The 17,401-nt window shown below is 36.7% G+C and overlaps 1 pseudogene; it reads right to left on the bottom strand.

Annotated features, from left to right (window-relative positions):
• LOC147912935 (EEF1A lysine methyltransferase 1 pseudogene) overlaps nt 1–16,940 on the bottom strand; it is a 165,900-nt pseudogene extending 148,960 nt beyond the window's left edge.
• Between the last annotated feature and the right edge of the window lie 461 nt (nt 16,941–17,401).

Here is a 17,401-nt window from a genome sequence, read left to right as displayed (position 1 = left end):
GCATAGATTATCAGGTTTGTCTCTGTTTTATACACCTGTGCTTATGAAGACATATTGTAAATATATTTTTTACTTTGGCTCAAAATGTTGGAAGACATTGTGCTATACTACTGCATTTTATACAGAAAGGAAGCAACATTTTCAGTTGTTTGTAATTCATCTCTCCCTGAGTGTGAAAGCTGGTTTTGATGGTGACTGATGGGAGAGGAGGAAACCTGAGGACACCAGTACGTACATTGTGTCCAGTATTTCACAGTTTGAGTGGAGGAGGTAATGCTGGGAGCAAAGTCAATTCCTCATCCTCTTCCCTCTATGTGACCACTACTAAATGTCCTTACCTCTTCTACAGTTGTTGGAGTTTTTGCTGTTTGTGTTGTATCACTGTTTGGTCTTACAAAGGTAGGTAGCAATGATTTCCCCACATTCTTGCCTCGCTCTACTTTGTTCTGCCTTCTTTTCAGAGAGCCTATGTCCTAATGATGCCCCTTCTTCCTGGCTCCTCAGACTTCCCCACTTCAGGGATCCATAGTGATTCTTTCTTTTCCGCTTCTTTGACACTTACTTCATCTCTATCTCATCACTCTGTGACATAACAGATGACCACCAAGTTATTTTTTGACACACTCATCAAGACCAAAATAGTAATAGATTTGCATGTGACACTTTCTAGGGGGCATTTTTATTTTTAAAGGAAGCAAAATATTAATAAAAAGGAATGCAAATAGTGTAGGAGACATATTTGGCTGGGGTGAGAGGGGAGCGTTGCTACTCAGAGTTTCTTTCTTATAGGGAGACTACAAGAGCCACTACCTAAACGTAAAACTGGTCTTAGTTAAAGCCCCAGATGCTGTTTTAATCTAAGCACGACACAAATGAAACCATCACTGTATTTAAAGAAAAAAGTTTGTTACTGAAGACAAATTTAGAAATAGACACAAGAAATCCTATTGCTGTTGACAGCAACCTCCTGGGCAATTAGAACTTAAAAACATAAAGTCATCATTATTTAGTCCTATCCTGTCTTTGCTATTTTCGTCAAGATGTACTGAGTTTTTCTGATATACACCCAGAGATCTTTGGTTTTGTCTTTGATCCCACCTTTCTATTCCCATTGCAACTATATCCATTTTATCTGGACGTAATATTTCAATAGCCTCACAATTTCTTGTCTTCCTCTGATTCTGCACATTGTCATCAGTAGTATCCTTTCAAAATCATGATTCTGATCCATTCACTCATTTGTGCAAAAACATTTGTTTTCCCCAATTGCCTACAGAATAAAATAACAATCTTTTTCCCTGGCATTCAAGTTGCTCAACAATCTGGCTACATCATCACTTTACTCTTTAACTAAAAGGATTTAATTACTGCTCAATTAATACTGACTATCTCATACACTTCTGCTGCTATGTCTTTGCTCACTCTTATGCATCCATTTTAGTGGATTATCCTTCCCCACAATATCTGAGGTCCAAAACTCTTGTAATCTTCAAGGGCTAGCAGAAATAGCACCTCTCTAAGACATTCACAGTCTTTCTCTTTTTCCTCATAACTATCCTAACATTTTATCCATATTTTTGTTTGATTCTTGACCCCTTTTTGCCTTTTAATATATATTTTCTAGTTGAGAAATGATTTCATTTAATTATTTATTTATATATTTATTTAATTATAAATTAAATTATTTAAATTATACTTAGTAAAATGCACAATTCTTAAGAATATAGTTTAGTCTGGTTGAACAAATGCATGCAACCATGTACTCACACTCTTATGTAGATATAGAATGTCTGTTACCCCAGAAAGTTCCCTTGTGCCCATGTGCAGTCACTTCTGATGTCTTTGACTACAGATTGTTTTTGCCATTTCTAGAACTTCATACAAATGGAATCATTTAGTATTATACACTATTTTCTTGAATCTAGTGGCTTTTTTCACTTTAAATGTATTTGAGATTCAACCATGTTTTTTTCAGGTATCAATAGTGTATTCTGTTTAATGCTTAGTGGTATTCCATTGAATGACTATATCACAATCTGTTCATCCATTGATGAACATTTGGGTTCATCCATTGATAAACATTTGATTTATTGCCAATTTTTTGGCTATTATGATAAAAGCTGCTATGATTCTTCTTTTTGTGGATATGCATTTTCATTTCTCATGAATAAATACTTAGGGGTTGGACTTGCTGAGTCATATGTATAACTTTATAAGAAACTTCCAAATGATTGACCACAGTTGTTGAAATATCTTGTACTCCAACCAGCAATGTATGAGAGTTCCAACTGATCAACCTCCTCATCAATAGTTGGTGTCTGTCCTTTTAATTTTAGCCATCTGGCAGGAATATGGAGGTAACTCATTACAGTTATGATTTTAACTTTCTTGATAACTAAAGATGTTGAGTACTTTTTTCAGGTACTTATTGCCATTTCATATAGCTTCTTTAATGAGGTGTCTGTTTAAGACTTTTGTCTAATTTTTATATTTTGCTGTTTATCTTTTTATTATTCATTTCTAGAGGTTCTTTGTATATTCTGGGTACAAAATTTTTATCAGGTATATTTATTGCAAGTATTTTCTCCCAGTCTGTGGCTTGGCTTGACATGTTCTAAATTGTGTATTTTTATAAGCACAAGTTTTAATCTTGATTATGATTAATTTACCAAGCCCAAAGTCAGGAATCTCATTATATAAAATCATGTAAAGATGCAAATAAGGCCCTTATGACAGGTGAATTTCCTTGAATACAGTTTATTCAATCAGAGGATCTGTGAACAAAAGGGGTGTGTTACCTACTCACCATACACCCAACATAAAATGGTAAGTTAGGCATAGAATAATGTTGTAGATCTCCCATTCAAAGAGGAGGGAAAAGATGCACATGGTAATCTCTGGTCCACAGCAATTCTGAAATACATACTGGCATATGTTGTCAGTTTCTTGATCAAGTCAAGTCAGTTCTACTGACTTGGAATAATCCATCATTTCTCTTGGATCCACACTCTGAATTCCTTGTCCCTCTCTCTGCATTGTCTGGCTGGTGTTTGCAGCTGAGTAGTTTCCTCAACCTACTTCCTGCTTGTAGTTGTTCAGGGTTTCAAGACCTCTTTTTATTTTATGTGGTCATTTTTCCCAAAGCTAGTGATGGTTCTGCCAATACTGTTCTCTTTAAAACCAGTAGGGTTCCTATGAGTTTTTTTGTACTTGATTATATAAAATCCTACCCTTTCAATGTCAATACAAGCCCCTCATGACACGGGACTTCCTGTAAGGCAGCTGTGGGACAATGTCCTTAAGATTCTTAGAAACCCTAATGAGTAATGGAGAAGATATTTGAGACACACCCATAAGAATCTTACAGGGACTTGCTTTACTCTTTGAAATACTACTTCTATGCTTTTTGAAGTCTTAATAAAAAACTTTACAATTATGCCCTTGGCTTCATCTTTAGACAATGTTTTCCCAACACCACACTGGATTGGATTGTTGCTCTGATGTCTTTTCTTAATTTGAGGATCTTGGAGAGGCTGGAAACAAAGTCCTAACTCCCCGTGTTTAACATTTCTTTCTCTATGTTATCTCTCTTCCCATCTTTTGCCGTAGGCAGCAGGACACGCTGGACAACGCCTTCAGTACACTACCCAGAAATCACCATCGTTGGCAACCTGCTCAGGGTCATCGGGCTTCCACTAACAACCTCTTCAAGATGCTTCTAACTTCTGCCTGCTGCCAGGTCCTGAAGCCACTATCAAAGTTTTGGCAGCATCCCAATTGCAGGTGTAATTAAAAACTCTTTAATAGTCATCTAATGCTGCATAAAAAAAAAATCTCCCCAAACGTTATGGTTTAAATCAGTGATAGTCATTTGTTTGTCAGAATTTCTGTGTCAGAAGTTCAGGAGCAGCTTGGCTCAGTGGTTCTTACTCAGAGCCTCTCATGAAGTTGCAGTTAGACAGTTCCTGGGTTTGAGTAGTTCTTATATATTCCCTAAATAGTTTGGAGTTCTTATATATTCCCTAAAGGCTTCCCAGGTGCATTTCCTGAAAGAGAGAGAAAGCCAGGCAGAAACCATATTGTCATCTATGATCCAGAATCAAAAGTCATCTAGCATCACTTCCACCAGACTCTACTCATCAAGGTAGTAACAAAGGTCCAACTAGAGAGAATATAGACCTCCTCAGTCAAAGGAGGGGTGTCAGTAGTGAACGTCAAAAAGAGCACGTGGGGTAAGATATATATCGGAGTAGCTTTCTTTGTAAGATACAGTCTCCCACATGTGCTGAACAACTTTGATTGATATTTGTATGTTAAGCTAACTGCATTCCTGAAATAAACCACAATTATTTACAGTGCATTTCCTTTTTATATAGTTCTGGATTTGATTTGCTAGCAGTTGGTAAAGAATTTTTTTTCAACTTGAGAGATATTGATCTATACTATTACTTTCATATAATGTCATTGTTAACGTTTGGAATTAGGATTATGCAGTGATCATAAATTAATTGGGTAGTGTTTGCTTCTGCTCTATTTTCTGAAAGAGCTTGTGTAAGATTACCATTATGGTTTCTTAAATGTTTGAGAGAATTCAACGAGGACATCTGGGCCCAGAGTTTCCTTTGTCAGAGGTTTTCAATTAAAAATTCATTTTACTTAACAGATGCTGAGCTATTTCCTATTTTTGTTTCCTTCTTATGTCATTGATAATTTGCATCTTTAAGAGATTCATTGGCAAATTTATTTATATGTTTATAATATTTTCTTATTATTCTCTTAATTTCAATAGATTTTATAGTAATAGCTTCCTTTTCATTACTGAAATTGGCAACTGATATTTTTCCTTGATCACTCTATCAACAGGGTTATGATTTTTTTTATGTTTTGAGAAAACTAAATTTTCTCTCTAGTTTGTTCATTTTCTATTTCCCTGATTTCCACTCTTGATTGTTTCATTCCTTCTAATTGCTTTAGTGTACATTTTTCTTCTTTTTCTACCTTAAGATAGGAGCTTAGATCATTATTTGATACTTTTTCGTCTTGTCTAAAATAAGCATTTAAAGCTAAACATTTCATTATAAATATCACTGTAGTTGAATCCCCTACATTTTGATATGCTGTGTTTATGTTTTCATTCAATATAAATAAATTACTAATTTCCCTTGTGATCTCTTCCTTGTCCCCTGGGATTTTTTTAAATATGATTTTTAATTTTTACATATTTGAGACATTCTACAAATATCTTTCTGGTTTTGATTTCTACTTCAATTCCATTGTGGTCAGAAAATAAACTCTGTGTCATCTAAATAATCTTAAATTAATGAGACTATTCCCATCATAAAGTCCATTTGTTGAATATTCCATGTGTACTTGAAAAGAATGTACTCTGCTGCTTCAGTGAGGTGTTGTATAAGTGCCAATTAGGTCAAGTATATTGAGAGTGTTGATCAGATCTTCCATATCCTTACTATTTTTTCTTTTACTTTTGGTTTACTTTTTTCTATTAATAATTGAGACAGAAGAGTTAATATCACCAACTATAATTACATATTTGTCCTTTAATTCTCTCAGTTTTTGCTTCATATATCTTGATTTTCTTTTATGAGGTGCACACATGTGTCTCTTTGAAGAATTGACCCTTTATCATTGGGAAATGTCCTTCTGTATCTTGGGTGATACTCCATGCTTTGAAACATACTTTTCCAGTGTTTTTATGATTAATATTTGCCTTGTTGTGTCCATATATTTACAATGAAACTCTTGTTAAATGCATATAGTGGGGTCTCATTTTGTTGTTTTTGTTTTCTCCAGTCTGACAATCTCTACTTTAAATTGGAGTGTTTCATCCATTTATGTTCGAAATAATTATTGATGAAGTTGGGTTTATTTCTACTATCTTGTCTTTTTCCCCATATTTGTCCCATCTATTTTTGTTTCCTTTTCTTTCTTTTTATGGCTTGTTTTGAATTAATAAGTGTTCTTTTTATCATTTTTATGTTTCATTTTACCTTGACTATTGTCTCATTAGGTGAACACCTTTGTTTTAGTGTTAGGAGTTGCTCTATGGTTTGCATTATGCAATTAACTTACTGTAGTCAATTGGCCCTCCCCAGGTGAGGTGAAACATCTATAACAACATACTTTACTACTCCCCTCATCTTTTATGCCATTGCTGTTATATATAATTTACTTCTTCTGTTATAAACCCCATAATACATTGCTATGTATTAAATATTCAATTTTCTTAAAATAAGTTTTACGAAGAGAAAAGATCTTTTATCTTTTCCCACATATCTCCCACTTCCATTGCTTTTATTTTAATGTGCAACTCCAGTTCGCATCCAGCATCCTTCTCCTTCAGTCTGAGGAGCCTCATCGGGCATTTCTTTCAGTGCAGGTCTGAGTTGACACATTCCTCCAGCTTTTGTTTATTTTAAAATCTCTTTCTTTCAACTTCATTTTAAAAAGTGTTCACTGGTCATAGAATTCTAGTTTGACATGTTATTTTTTCTTTCAGTATTTTTAAGATGTCATTCCAATGTCTTCTGGCTTGCATTGTTTCTGATGAGAAATACAGTCCTTTTTACTTGGTATTTTTTTTCCTTCTATTTGAGGTGTATTTATTTTTTCTCACTGCTTTGTAAGATTTTCTTTTTATCCTTGTTTTTCAACAATAAGACTATGATAGTTCTGTAAGTGGCTTGTGTGTGTGTGCACGTGTGTGTGCTTAATCTGCCTGAAATTTATTGAGCTTTTCAGATCTGTCAGTCAATATAATTTGAAGCTTTTATTTCTTCAAATATGTTTCTGCACCAATTTAGCTCTCCTTTCCTCCTCGGATTCCAATTACATATATGTGCGAACACTTACTATTGTCCTACATGTCATTGAGATTCTGTTCATTTAACTCTTCAGCATTTTTATTCTATGTGCTTCACTTTGGGTATTTCCTACTGCCATATCTTCACATTTTCTGATTTTTTCTCCACAGTGTCCAATTTACTACAAAGCATATCAAGTGATGATTTAATTTCAAATATTTTATTTTTTTAAGTTCTAGAATTTTCATTAAATGTTTTCTACCATTTTCATTTTTCTACTGAGCCTCCGCATCTATTTCCTCATTATGCCCATCATTTCCTTTGTCTTGGTTTGCCAATTACATCTCTGTTATCTCTGGGACTGTTCTAATGGCATTTTGGAAAAAAAATTTCCATGATTTTAGGTCACATTTTGTTTCTTCTTTGTATGTGTAGTAATTAAAAATAAAATTACGATGGATATTGTGAATGCTACTTTATTAAAAATTAAGATTTTTTTTACATGAGTATTAGTTTTATTCTGGCAGATAATTTGCTAACAGTTCTGCTTCATTTTTCAGTGATTTTTAAAGCTTAGTTAGGGTGCATATAAAGCAGCTCTTATAGGTCTAGAATAGTCTAACTTCTACATTGAGGCTCTGAGGTCCCGGATAGATGCCTGGGTTTTCCAGGGAGCTCTCCACGCACCGCTTATTATTTGTCCAAGACCTGAAGGAGCCGCCTGTGTAGACGCCCATGGTTCCTTCTCAGCACGAGTCCCTCCTATGCTGCTCCCTTTCCTGACAATCCCAGCCTCCCCAGCAGCCCTGAACTCTGATTTGTGCCTCCTCTTCTCAATGACACTGCTCTTCTCTTCTTGGACACCAGCATCGTTTCTAGAAAGTACCTCCAGGAAAAAGGCAGGAGCAATCATGGCACTCACTTCACATGTTTCTCTTCTCTCAGGGATCCGTCCTGCACTGTCTGTGCTTCATTTTTATAGTTGTTCATGGTGACAGGGTTATTCTGTTATGACTTACTCTGTCATGGCGAGACACAGAAGCTGCTCTTGATAAGATTTCACTTCACATTGTAGTTATTCTTGTGTATACTTCAGCTCTCTTGTGAGAATGGAAGCACCCTGAGGGCAGAGTCTACGCATTATTCATCTTTGTTTTTCCCCAGAGCATTGTACACAGCCTATATGCTATTAATTATGGTAGTTATTTAATTTGAATAAATATTTAATCAGTAAATATTTTGAATGAAAAATTGAAATGAATGAAACATAACACCACAGGAATTTTAGGAATAATTTCAAAGACGCTAAAATTCCTTACACACTGATTTTCTCTCACTGACCAGTCCTTGTATATTCTACAATAAACTCATGGGAATACCTGAGTTCCTACTCCTCCCTTTTTCCCCTGCTGATTCAAATCTTTTATTATAATCAGAAACCATGTGAAAAATGAAGAAACATGGAGAAAACAATTACTGGCAACCACTTGGTAGTTTGAGTATATTAGGAGCCAATCGGAACACTCCATTTTATCTTTTGGGTTCCTTTGCAGGTTGTTGTTCTCTACAGCTGCTAATGTCAAAGTTGAATCAGTTGTCATGGTCATGCAGGTGAAGTCAACATTATTGCTGATCGTGATAGCTCAGTGGACAGGACAGCCTGGTGGAGAAAGCTCAGCACAAGAGCACACCCGTGTTCCACGTACCAAGCACCCAATTGGGAGTCTGCTGCGTGTGAACACAGAGACTTTCCTTAAGCTAGAAAATGTACTTCATTTTCTCTCTTTAATTCTTCATCTTATCAATGGATAAGAAGCCAGAAGACAAAAAGTTGTAGCTTCATATTACGTAATTTCTAGAAAATGATTGAGCTGCCAGTAAGCAATTGCCCTAGTCATTTTTAAACAATTCCACTCAATTCAATTATTTAGACGTTTCTTCTCCTGCCCTTGATCCTCTCCTTCATCTACTTGAACACTTCGCTAATTCTCATACCTGTTTAACTCCTGAAGTCTCTTTTCCCTTCTCCTATTTCTAAGAATACGACAAAACCTTGCAGGTCAGGCCCACTCCACAGGTCCCTTAACGTGCCTGGGACCTTACTTCTGCTTTTTCAGTTAACTCTTGTCACTTTTCTCGTAAATTCTACACAGCAATTGTCTTTTATGCCTGAACTATTTCCTGGATCCCAAAGTGACATTGTCTAATACCTATTAAACTCTTTCACTTGGTTTCCAAGGAAAAAATGTTCTTATATGTGTCAAGTCACAAACCAAATTAAAACAATATACTATTTTCTCTATCGCTCTTCTTTCCCATTCCATAAACTTACTGGGCAATAACTTTGTAGACTCAGAACTCCAGAGTTGTTCTGCCGCTCTTTTCTTCCTCTCTGCTCTTACGTTCTAATTACTTTCCAACTCCTAAAGATTCTCTGCCAAATGTCCTGGATATCTGTCCTCTCCAGTGATTTTCATTTCCTTCCTGACTTTGGACTAAATCATTATTCCATGCTTCCATTGCATCTAACGGGTTCTGGTGTCTTTCTCTGTCAAACCTGTATGTGGCTTCCATTTTGTCAGATTGATATTTCTGAATTTGAAAATGGTGTTATTTTCTGGTTAAAAAATTAAAAACTTCAGAGTGTTTACATCAGTAAGTATAAGACCCTGAGTCCAACATTCATTGATTTCCAGGATTCTCCCATAAAACAGCCCTTTTGCTTTATTCCACATTGTTTCTAATACATTTCTTGAGTTATAATCAAAGTGGACTATAAACAGCTGCTCATTTATTTTTTCCACTTTCCCATCCTTGTGCACAGTTAAGGCTGTTCTCTCTACCAGATGTGTCTTCCTTTTCCTCCTTCCTTCACATCAACCTGCTGAAGTCTTACCCCGCCTTTACAAATGCCTCATTTTTCTAAAGTCTGAAGTGACATTACAGCTGGGTAGACTTTCACTGTTTGAGTTTCATTATTCCATTACTGGTACTTCTGCAGTGATATTTGCTCATTTGAACGAATATTTACTGATGCTTACTTCATACCAATTTCCGTGCTTTTATTACTTGTTATTTGTATTGGCCTTTTCTCAGTTCTTTGAAGGTTTGCACTAGGTTTTACTCAGCTTTTATTGTCTAAATTATAGCCTTCATCATAGTGGACATTGCACTATAGTTATTGCAAGTCTCGCTTCTCAAAGATGGTCTCTTATCTTGGCTTCCTTGTGATAGCAAGGTGCTTATGTTGACCAGTGTGCCCTGCAACCATTTTCACCGCAATTACTGAAGTCCTCTCCGTAAAGCACTTGACTCAAGGTTTACACCATGTTTAGAGTCTTATGATCTGTATCAATCTGAAATCATGCATTCTGCTATCTGTCTCTTTCCCTTAAAGTCATGCTCGCTGCAAAAGAACCGAGACATACTAATGAGTTTATATGTTACCTCTTTCAGAGTAAAACCGTTGGTATTTAACAGGAACTTTGGGTAGATAAGGAGTGACTCGCCTCTAGAGAATTTCTGACTGAGTGGTAGGCTGATAGGGGTGATATTTTTGGGCTGGTACAATTTTCACCACCCCACCAATCACACTCTTTAAGTGGCTGACAAGTTTATCTATGTCTGGGAGAGGATGTGGATGATTTATTTAAACATGCACTCAGGCACACACTCACAAATGTGCCATTGTCCTCCAATCATTTGAAGGCAAAATTTCTAAGAACAATAGGATATAGGAGCTCTAGGGTTCCCCTGCCTTCAGTTCCACAGGGAGCTGATAAGCACTCAGAAATTGCATGAGTCTGGATTTATACAAAATAATGTTTATTCTAAATCATATCCTCAATTTTGTCTTGTTATGAATGGAAACATTAGTGGAAAATACAGAGATGAATCAGAAAAGGAAGCCGTAGTAACTAGTTGGAATATTAGTATTTTGAGACCCCTCCAGCTCTACTTTTAATTGTAACTTTACCTCTGTCTCTAGATTATATCCCCAGTTTTACTAGACTCCTAATAAAAATGGAATATTTTTATAGTAATAGGGTTTTTAGTCCTGATTTGTGGGAACGATTGGATCCTCAATATTGTACTATGGAAGACTGAAATCTTTACTGCTTTAAGACCTGGCAGAATTCACCCCTCCTCAGTAAAAAATACAGACATGTTCTAATAAAAGTCTTTGGAATAGTGCTTCTCTTTTTTTTTTATTTTTTTGTGAGGAGGGCTAGCCCTGAGCTAACATCCGATGCCAACCCTCCCCCTTTTTTCTTGAGGAAGATTGGCCCAGGGCTAACATCTGTGCCCATCTTCCTCTACTTTATATGGAATGCCGCCACAGCATGACTTAACAAGCGGTGCGTCGGTGCGTGCCTGGGATCCGAACCTGTGGACCTGGGGCGTTGCAGCAGAGCATGTGCACTTAACCGCTGCACCACAGGGCCAGCCCCATAGTGCTTCTCTTTTGATAGAAGAGATAGAGTTGCTGATGGTGGTAGTTTCCCATGCATTCCTTCAGATACACATTTCTCATAAAAACAAAAAATAACACAATGTACATCTCTCTCTCTCCACCCACACCCACACTCCTCACCCAAACACACACTTTCTTTTGGTAGTTAATACATGATGTAAGATTATCCCAATGATAATAGTCAGCAAATTCATTCAGAAAATTCAGGCAACATTTTTTTTAGATCTGTTGAACACCATTTTGTATGAAAATATCATTGCAGGAAATTGATGTGGTAGGCAGGTGGTGACAATCGTAAATTTCAATAGGTCAGAATAAATCTGACAGGCTTACCTTGTTTTGCCATAGTCCTAAATCTTGAGTCCGTTGTATTGAAATTAAAAGTGTGGGGTTAGTTAGCCATTGGTAGAAATTTATATGCAAACAGTCACTTAGGTAAATGGTCAAAAAAAATCTGTGTTTTAAGAATATTTCAGAAAGTTGCTGCAGAGTCTAAAACTAGAACTGAATGTCTCACTGAGAACTAAATTCATGAAAATCTGCCCCAGGAACAGGAGTTAAATAACTTATATTTAGCTGAATGATACAAATAAATGCCAACATTAAAAAATAATACACACACACATGGGTGTCTATATAGTTTTCATTTCAGTATGACTTTGGAAATATTGAGAAAAGCTTCAGGGAAGTTACCAGATACAGTCTTATCAATATAAAGACACTTTGGATTTTTGTTGAGAACAAAACCAAATAAAACAGAACATGAAATTACAAAAGAATACATGCACACACACACAAATGAGAGAAAGAATTTCATCAGGACATTTATAATTCTATGACTATCCAGATTTTAATAATTTTATGTATCTTATGGGAAAAAATGAATTCTTCACCCCCTCTCCCTTCAAAGGAGAAAATGCATAAACTAAAATGTGGGTAAAATATGAAAAAGAAGGAGATGAAGTAGAATCACACAGATTAATTTATTCATTCACTCATTCCCTTATTCAACAGATAGCTATTGAGTACTCACTATGTGCCTGGCACTTCATATTATTAATGTGGTATTTAACATAAATTCTAATAATAAAGGCTTCTTAAATTCTTGTTTTTTTTTATTGAAGGAATGTTTTTCTTTGTGCAATTCATGTGTTTATAGGATTGTAAATTCCATAAGGAAAGAATGTTTTATATATCTCAAAATGCTGTTATTCTGTGAAATATATAAATATAAGGAATGACTTTTTGGCAAGAAGTGCGAAATCAATTTGGATAGATAAGATTAGCACAAATTCAAAAGAAACAAAGAGAGGGAGGGAGAAGGGAAGAAAAGAAAGAGGGAAGGAAGGATGGAAGGAAGGAAGGAAAGAAGGAAAGAAGGAAATTTCAAGAAATGAAATTGAAGGATTAAGATGTATAGTTTAGATTCTATACTCTGCCAGTGCAGCTTGAAGTCATGGAGGAGGGGCGATTTCATAAAATAAATTGGGATGAGAGCTGAGACTTAAAAATGCACTATATGGGCCTGGCCCCATGGCCTAGTGGTTAAGTTTGGTGCGCTCTGCTTCAGTGGCCCGGGTTTGGATCCCAGGAACAGACCTACACACTGCTTGTCAGCAGCCATGCTATGGTGGTGACCCATATACAAAATAGAGGAAGACTGGCACAGACGTTAGCTCAGGGTGAATCTTCCTCAGCAAAAAAAAAAAAAAAAAAAAAAAGTACTATCAAGTGGATGCCATTCCAAAGTGGAAAAAAAATGTAAGTAATAGATCTGGAAGGGAGAAAAATATTTGGGATAGACTAAAAAATAGTCCTTTTAGGGAATGGAACGATAAGTTTGGAAAGAAAAAAAAAAGTTGGGCCTTCAATGACAATCTAAAGAATGTGGACGTGTTTAAAAAGAGTGGAAAATTGAATTTATTTAAGGAAGAATCTCACAAAAAACATGCAAGCTGGATTTAAGAAGAAAAATCTTCTAGTTTGACATTGCTCTACCAGGTGTGTCAAAAAATTAGTGCTCAATGGCATTATAATAACATGTTTTGTGAAAAATAAAATAGTTGGAAAATCTTGAGTTAGACAATATTGGGCAGATTTCTTTATCGCAGAACTTCCTAGAGGCTTTACTTTTCAAATATGAACTTTAAAATCTCCAACCAGGGAAAAACATATGCACTATTTTTATACTTATTTGATCATGGGGTACAGGAACAGTTTGTGAAATGCTCTTCTGGGTATTCACTGAAACATTGAGATTACAAGGATTTTACAAGTCATGTGGTATAACCACCCATGTGCAGTATCAAGGCCAGATGGTCCTGTGAACTCCAGAGAGCATTTCAGAGACGAGATCTCCATGACAACTACGTGGTTATCTCTCAAGACACCCTCTTCTGTGTTTATACAGCTCGAATATTAGGAAGTAGTTTTGTATGTTATCTTTCTGTAATAGTCAATCATAGTTCTAGTTCTATTACCCTTTTTTTTTTTTTTGTAGAAAAATTCTTTGGTATCTTATTATTGAATTCCACATCATTTCATTTAAACTTCAGCTGGATACTTCCTAAAATAACTGTCCTGGCTGGCCCCATGGCATAGTGGTTAAGTCTGGCGCGCTCTGCTTCAGCAGCCTGGGTTTGCGGGTTTGGATCCTGGCGCAGACCTACACTAGTCATTAGCCATGCTGTGGCGGTGACCCACATACAAAATAGAGGAAGACTGGCACAGATGTTAGCTCAGGGCTAATCTTCCTTACCAAAAAAAAATAAAATAAAAATTGTCCTGAACAATAAGTTTTGTCCAAATTAATGTTATATTCCACTGGCCCAAAGATATAGTGTGAACAGTAGGTTTATCTGGTTCATTGCCATAAATATAAAGTTGGAACTTCCCCCTTGCAATTTTATCATTACATATTTAGACACAGCCAGAAAGTATTTCTAACGACTGCTGAAAAATTGAGCAATTCCAATTCCCAATTCAAGAGGTCATGAAGAGGACTCTGATTTAGCAATAATTCTATCCCCAAAATAGACTATTACACGGCATCTGAGTGCAGTGAGGACAAACGGGCGACGGAACAGCTCCTTGTTTGTGAGGCGGCCTGCAGGGCGCCTGGGCTGCTCTCGGGAGGGCTCCGTCTACGTATTTCGCTTCTCTGGCCCCACAGAAGTTTCATAGATAACCTGATTTCACTTCTTTTTGCTCAGAAAGATAGAACACTTTTCCACTCTATGCACTTGAAGTTTCCATTCTGTTTAAGGATATTTCTTTGACACATGGAGCATAGAAAAATTGTGATGGAACTAGGGACTACCAAGAAGAGAAAAAATATGTAGCCTCAGAAAAATAGACAAACATTAACGTCATAAAATAGGGTGCTTTTTGATAACACTATTTTGGATTATTACATAATTTTTCATAAAAGATCACGGTTACTTTCTACTACATGGATAACTGTTTTGTCCTATAGTGATCACAATCTGTACAAAGATTTATTTTGTAACCAGGAGATTATATATATAGTTCATTGTAAGAATACCAACGTGAAGATAAAACAAAGGATATCTGGCAATTACTTTTTTGAAATATCAATCCAAATAAAATATTTTAACAGTAATTTTGTTCCCAATATTTTGTAATTCAGGTTATATGATTTTATATATTGTATATATAATATATATTATTGTAGATAATAGATATCATCCAATACATAGACAGAGAAAAAGATGGTTCACTTTTACAGAGATGAGGGAAAAATAGAAAATTCGAAAAACAGAAAATCCAAGCTATTTGAGTGCATGCGTGGAACACTAGAGCAAATTCGGTGGATAAAATAACATAACGTCGAGTCTTTTAAAAAAGTTATTAGCAGAGTGCCATGTAGGAATGCACTATTGACGAATGTGTTTATTTGAATCTGAGCTATACTCGTTTATTATCAAACACTACTGCTTTTCTGAAAAATGGAAACTTTTTACAGTCATCACAAAAGCATAAATAAGCCAAATAATTACTGTAATGATGGAAATAGTTGGAAATGCAATGTGCAATTTCATATTAAATGAAAGTCAGAGTATTTTTTGGCCTGGTTTGCTAATGCTTTCTGCAACCGTAAAATTTGGCTGCAACACGGCAATACAATACTGGTGAGAAAACACTCGGATTCTTACCACTTTTTAAAGGAGAAAGGAAGAAGCCAAAGGAATATAACCAATGCATGTCAAGCGGTGACTGACTGTGAGAATCAGTTGTTTTGGCTGAGAACCGTGGCCTGCAGGCGAGGAGTATCCATTTGTGTTCATGTCCTCAGGCGCTGAAAGGCCTCACCTGGCAAGCGTCCGGAGGGCCCGACAGGCGACCTGCCTCTGCTCTTGGCAGCGTCCGCTGGCTCGCGTTCCCAGTGCGGAGCTGCCTCTCACCCCACTCAGAGGGGATGGGACCCAGAGCAGTGCGGCACACGTCACAACAAGAGAACACAGATGCCCGCTCTCCTCTTGCTGGAGCTCCCACCTCCACTATGCAAGTCTGGAATGCAGTCTCACTGGGGGTAGAGGCCTAGGGCTCTTGCAGGAGCTCCCTCCCTTGCAGCTCTTCTCTCTCCCTTCTCTGACCTCTTTTGGCTGACATAGTAATGGTTTATTTCCATGAGAGACTCCGAAAAGAACTTGACTTTAAAATATTAGGTTTGTTTTTCTCCTGTTCTCCTTGGATTTCTTTTCTAAGAAAATAGAGAACAAAAAAATATATTCTTGGTGCAAAGTCAGTTTCCTTGAACAAAAAAGCCTTAAAAATACACATACCACAAACACAGAGACAGTCTGGAAGTTTGGGGATGAGCAACCAATGTGATTTAAAAAAATATTTTCTTATTTTAAGGTGTATTTTCTCTTCAATAGAATTAATCTTGCTGCAATCTCCTCCTTAACTGACGTGAAAAACATGTGCCCCTTTTGAGTTCAAAGTCTCCATTTCAGGGACAGTTTTCTTTGTGTATCTTCTCTTCAGCCAACATTCTCTGATTACAACACTGTCAGTTTTTAACACTTGATATTTAGATTACATTAACAATGTGACAGATCCAAAATTTAAGTTTTTCAGAGTTAAATTATTTTGAATTTCACGGTTTTAATTGTTTTTTCAGAAACAACTTGAAATTTTTTGTTTTTGTTTTTTCCTTCAGTAAATAAGGAATCTTTTAGAGCAAGAGTTACTTTTGTTTTCACAGAAAACTTAAATTCTATTTGGTTGCCTTTTTTCCAGGTTAAAGGTTATCTCCCTCAAAATGTCAAACTGTTGGCCTGGCTCTGTGTAATAAGTAACTTTGTTCTGATGGTTTCACTGAGCTCTTGGTAAACCTAGCAGCAATTGTAGTGTTGTCATTTGCATAAGCTGCACCTCAGAGGAGGCTAATGCATAATGGCGTATTGTTAGAATCTGTGGAAAATTTGGGTTTTTATTTCCCTACACACACAGTAAGCTTGTTGGGCCATTTAGTTGAAAATACATCAACAGTGTTCAAAATAGAAGTATGTGTATCTAACTATGTGCACAAACAACAGGTTAAGATTGCAACATCCGGTACACTCCTGTGATCCTGAACACCCGCCGTCGGGTTTCTCAGCCGGGGACGCGTTGGCCATGAGGCCGGGAATGCTGGAGGGGCCCGGAAGACAGCGGGCTGCGAGCGGACGCGCACCTGCCTGTTCTCTGCAGTCCTCAGGGACTCAGGAGACTGCTTCTCCGGGTCATGTTCGTTTTTCTCCTAAATTTTTGTGCAATGAACTTCTGCATTTTTTTCATTTCCTGAGGGGATTGTGTGTAAAGCCTCTTTTCTATTGTAATAATTCTTCGCTTTTTTGTAGTTTCGTTATGTCCTTTGTCAATCTTGTCCTCCTACCTCCAATGATCCCTACGCAGGATCCAGCATTTGTAGGCTAGAAAGGAATTTGACAGGCTGCCTTGGAAAAAGGAACTAACCTTTGCTGAGCAACTGCCAGGAGTGTTGTTATGTGAGAGCTGGGAACTGCTGAGCTCTTGCACAGATTCTCAGCTGACCGCCCCGCCCCGGAGCACCGAGACTCGGGAAGTCTGGAGCTGGGCA

This window comes from Ceratotherium simum, chromosome 32, assembly GCF_057802395.1.
Source record: "Ceratotherium simum simum isolate JZ-2026a chromosome 32, ASM5780239v1, whole genome shotgun sequence".
Classification (NCBI taxonomy): Eukaryota; Metazoa; Chordata; class Mammalia; order Perissodactyla; family Rhinocerotidae; genus Ceratotherium; species Ceratotherium simum.
This window is presented reverse-complemented; position numbering and strand designations above follow the sequence as displayed.